Raw genomic sequence first — 6,000 nt, forward strand, 5'->3', positions numbered from 1 at the left:
AATTGCCAACTACTAGCGGTGGCTGGGGGCAATGGAGGCGAGCAAAAATGACAAATAAATTATTATGTATTTAAAAATCACCAAAATCTAATGAGTTATGAATGGACCAAAATTATACTAGATGGTGCATTCCATATAAGCTAAAATTTTATTTAGCATTTCTTTTACTTCAAATCTAATTTATATTTTTATAAAATCGCTGCATTTGAAATATTTTACTCTCATTTTATTTGAAGCCATCCTTGGGGAGTTCAATTTCCTTAAACTATTGATATCTTCTCTAACATTCAAGTATTCTTGTGAATTTATGAAGCCCATACACTGCCCATACACTTTATTTTATTTTTATTTTATTTTATGGAGCATCATCTATAAATTTTGAATTGTTCAGAAGTATAAATCTTGAATTTTATGTCTTTACCTTTATATGGCTACATTTTTTTTGGCGAAACTTACAGTTGAGTTGACCAAACTGACATCATTCCTTTGTTATGTTTATGATTGCTTTTTTTTTTTTTAATTTCATTTTTGCTGGAACTTGTCTTACCTTTTTGTTCTGTTTATTTGGCAAATGAGGCATTGAAAGGGTGTCATGTAAATTTGAACTTCCGAAAATTAAATAGAACAGGTGGCGCTTATGGATTATCTACGTGATTTTTTCATCTTCGAGAATGTTGGTTCTAAATGTTAATTTCTTTTCAATAGAATGTGTTTTTACTTGTTGATAACCTATGCTATATTTTTTTGGAACATTTGAGTCATTAAGATAAACTTACATATAAATTTTAAGTTAAAGACCATTTGATTAATAGTCAAAGCCTTCATTTAATTTATTATTGCCACAATTTTGTATTCCATTTCAAAAATTTCATTACAATTTTCTGTCCTTATCATTTTTAGCATTTAGTTTCAAAAAATGAGGTAGAGAAATCATTTTCTCCCTTTCCCCTTCTCTCTCTCTCTAACTTTTTTTTTTTTTTAAATTCCTCTCTCATTTCTATCACATTTTCTATTTAATTCCTCAGTATAATTTTCTATACTTATCATTTAGCATTAAGTTTAAAAAATGAGTTGTACAAAGCAATAGGATGGCAAATGAAATTTGCTCACAATGATTTTTTTGATAATTAAGAATAATTGAAAATTTATTTTGTAATTGAAATTAAAAGTTTATGCAATGTAATGATGAACTTAAAAAAAGATTTCGAAATCTCAAAATGTATTCAATATTATTCAAGAAAAGAAAATTATTAGCTCAATATATTAGAGTAAATTTATCAACTAAACAAACATGATAGCATATCATGAGAAAAACGATGAATAAGAAATGTCTTACTCAATATATTAAAGGTGAAAATCAAAGCTCGGATCAATCAACTCCAAAACTGTGATGAATTTATTTTTCTTAGAGGAGGATGAAGATGTAAAAGAGAAAACTCTCAACTTGACTTTCAAGAGGATGCTTTGTAAGACAGTATTTGCACTTTGTAATGCAAGAGAGAAGAATTATTGTGAATGAAAATTTTGTAAGAGAGGAGAGTTTTTTGCCTAGGAGGTTTTATTTATTTATTTGTGAAAAATTAATTTGTATACAAGTGAACATTTGATCAACAAACTTAAATAATTCTTCTAATTCTAATTTTGTTAAAGGACTTATGGGGGTTTTACCTGATTTGAATATCTTCGTATCAAAAATTTAAGCTAATTTGTTTGCATACTTGATTTGACAAATGAATGTGTAATTTTTTTGTTGCGAGTTCTCTCTTGACACTCAAAATTTTTAGACATCAAAGATGAAAATTCATGACCAAAATATTTATTTATTTTTGCTTTCAAATAGTATATCATCTACATATGCTAGTATAATAATCAAATCATATCCTAAGTTCTTTAAGAATATGTGTTATCTACGTTTTCTAAACTCATTGAAAATTAAGTAGAAGCTTAGCCAATAAAACCAAGCTTGAGAAGCTTATTTCAAGCTATTAAGTATTTTCTTTGATTTATAAAAATAATTAGAAAAAAATGTTGGCATTATTTGCTTCATGATCTATTCTAGTGATTTTGATGATAACAAATATATGCTTAGATGTTCTAATTTGTATGCTTATTGTTTTAGGTGCATGAGTTTGATGGATGTGCAAGATGATTTTTTATATGGGATGTAGATTGCACAACCTAAGTTCAATAAAAAATTCAGTAAGAATTTAAGATGGACCAAGATGGATAGTTTGAAGGTTTATATATATGATAATTCAAGTTATATTAACTTAGGACCATCTTAGAGATCTATAGATATGCACTTGCATGATTTACTTTGCTCAATATCTAATGTACCTATTAATATGCAGTACATAATATTAATTAAGGATAATAAACTCAATTTTTTAAAAAATAAGAGCTTCATATAAATTACATAAAGTTATGAAATATAAAAAGATACGTAATTTGGATACTTATAACAAATAAACCTATATGGTTAAAATTTTATCATGTATTTATTTTAAATTATTTTTTTAACACATTTTTATTGATATATAAATAATTTATCTAAATTACATCATATTTTGATATGAATATTTAATTTATTATTAAATAGATTACAATATGCATAAGTTTTTATTTTAACAAAACATAATATTATAATGATTGAATTGTAGCTTAATTTTCATTCCGATAGATTTCTTAAATTTCTTAAATATAATATAATAGGTTGCATTATTGCAATCCATGAGCTCGAGCTTTTACTTTGATGATTACAAATATTATTAGAATTTATTTAGTTTCTCCTGCTTTTTATTATTGCATTTCTTTTTCTGCGTGTACTAATATTTCAGGTACAACATGCATCAAACATCTCCAAAAGGTCAGTGCTCAAGATTAGGCAGTTAGGATTGAATTTTGTAAGAGTATTTATTTTTATCTTTCTTGAATCAATGTATTATAAATGTGTATGTTAGTATAGTAACTGTGCAAACAAACACAGGGAAAGTTTAACAAAAAATATATAATTTTTCTATTGATCGTACTATACGATAAGCTAAAATATAAATTAATTAAAATATTTTATTTTAAAGTAAAGAAATTAATTTGTAATATAACTATCCGTATAGTATGAACAACACATCTTACTGGAAGATCAACTATAATTAAAAATCCCACTTTCCAATCAAACTTATCTAAAATAGGCAAATTTAAATTTTGTATTTTAAACTATTTACACTATAAAAACCATTTTGTATTGTATGATCTTTTAAATAATTGCCTAATTAGGTCAGTTAATTAAGCAATCAAATCGGATCTAATTGATTTTAGATCATACCATACGATACATATGTCATAGTCATACTGTATGAATTACTGGAGGAATCTCTGGATGAAGTTTGGTTCATCTTGTACGATCTAAAAATTATACTGTCCAATTCACCTGATTACTCTCTAGAAAATTTGTGTTCGTCCTATACAATTAGATTTTTAATTAAACTAATTATATTGTGTTGCTATTCATTCATACAGTACGACCATTTAACAGTTTTTAATTGATCATCTTGTATACTATTCATCAGATAGTATTGTTGAAGGAGAATTGAACTAATTATACTATATGATCAATAGATTATACTATACGAATAGTGACGACTAAATTGAAAAGTAGGGGTTTCTTAGAACCTACTATTTACATATCTTTAATTTTATTTGGAGAAGTCTATGATGGTGAAGGGGCTTAAGATTTCTATGAAAGGGAGTTTGAAAAGTGAGCTTTGAGCAAGGGTGAGATAATTGTTATTGAGAGAGAGCGATAATAGCCTTGTGAGATCAAGGGAGTGTGTGAGAGAGGGTCTACACCTGGTTACTCAAGCCAACATTCATCTTCTTCCTCTATGGGTTAAGGTTTTACTTGAGGGAAACTCTTGGAAGAACCTCTTGGAGTCAAGGGGCCACCAATTGCTCCCTCAAACTATTAGGGAAAGGGATTCAACTACTCCACGAAATTATTAGTGAAAGGGATTCAACTACTCCGCCGCACTGAATTGGTGGAAGAGATTTTTGGAAAGGCTTCTCTACCTTATTGTGGGGGGGAAAAAAGAGACACTAAAAGGTTTAGTGCAATATCCAGAGAGGACTATAGGGAGTGAATGTAGATTAAGTTTGGCCGAATCATTATAAATCTGATATATTTGTTCTTATTTTTCAGTACTTGATTTTTTTGTGTTTTATTTTTTTGCATGTTTACCTTTTTACAAATATGAGTTAAAAACATTGTGATTGTTTTTGGATTTAAATTTTGTTAAAAAAAGAAATAAAAATATGAAAATAACTATTTTTATTTTTTTTCTATAAAATCAATATAAAAAAATTTTATTTGATTTTTCTTATTATTCGCTTCCACATGAGAAAATCTATTTTAAAGTTATAGTTGTGAATTGGTTTAAGTTTTTCAAAGAAGAGATTTCTGAAAAAGAAAATTTAAAATATCAATTCACCCTTTTTTGTGTGTTGTTATAGTTCAAGTAGTCTAACAACCATAAATTGAACTATCATACATTACCCACATTAGAGCTAATTTAAACTTTTAATGATTTGTTAAACCTTATCTGATTTTAATAATGCATGCTGACTAGCCATTTGTTGCATTATTTTGATTGTATATGAAGACTTTTTGACTTATTAATATGACTAGCAGTTTTTTAGCCAATTGAAACTTATATTTCTTTAATGTAAAGAAATGCTTAAATAAATATTATATTATTAGTTAATAAAATATTACTAAATTATTAGTTTTCCTTAAAATTAGTTTAGCATTTATTTTTTTTCTATAAATACCCCTCATTTTCTTCATATAAAGGTTGCTTAAAACTTGTTAATTTCCAGCATATTCTCCCTTCCTCTTTCCTTCTTTACACGCTAAATCGTGAGAGGAAAATCTTTGATCTTCATTCCAAGTGATCTTTACATTTGCAAGATCAAATCCTTGGTTCGAAAGATTTAATGCACTAAATCGTGTAACTTCCTGTGATGTTCTTGAGTTTATTTTTCTTTCACTAACTATTTCCTTACCGTTCCTTTTGTATTCACCTTATATTTTTCATGAAAATATTTATTATTTGTGGAAATATTAATTAAGAATCTTAGATTTAGTAATTTTTTATTTAAATCTCTTTCATATATAAAGCTACCAATCAAATCATTTTATTTTTAACATATATCTACCATCCAAATTTAATCTACATTTAAAATATTAAATGCATATATATATATATATATAATTTAAGGAGTTATAGTTTAAATTATTAAGAAAAATATTTTTATGTTAAATATTATTCGTAAACCAGGATATAAATCTAATAGTGGGATCATTTTAGAATTTATTTGTAAGTAATGATGTGATTAAAATTAAACTATATGATCACCTCAAATATAATTTTTATTCATATGCTTGCTATCTATTCTGGACATGCTATGTATGTGCTTTGATAATTGTGTATGAGATCTATTCTAAAGTGGCTCGACGGAACTCTGTGTGTAATAATTTGAATTTCAAATTTCCTTTAGGAGCACTATGACCTTGGGTTGTGGAAGCTATGGTGTCAATATCCCAGGTTTGGGTCATTTTAATACAAGCAGTGTTAGTATAGAGGCACTACTATTTGGTGATTGCGATGTTAGATCAAAATTTTTTAATAAATTTTAATTTCCACTTAAAATTTTTATTTGGCACAAATTTCACCCCTTAGGATGCTGGTGAGAGAGAGAGAGAGAGAGAGAGAGAGAGAGGATTTTTAGAGAGATAAGGTTAGGTTTAGTCAACTTTGATCCATTTTTCTACTGTCAATCAAGTTATGGAAGTTATATGTATCGAGGTAGATTACATTCTTCCTACCACAGTTTAATAATATGAGGATTTTTGGATTATAAATATAAATTTATGAAGTTTAAATGAGGATAACTCATATTTACTAAAGTTTCACCCCATAACTGTCACAACCCAACTCGACCGGG

The sequence above is a fragment of the Dendrobium catenatum genome, unplaced genomic scaffold (assembly GCF_001605985.2).
Source record: "Dendrobium catenatum unplaced genomic scaffold, ASM160598v2 fragScaff_scaffold_416, whole genome shotgun sequence".
Classification (NCBI taxonomy): Eukaryota; Viridiplantae; Streptophyta; class Magnoliopsida; order Asparagales; family Orchidaceae; genus Dendrobium; species Dendrobium catenatum.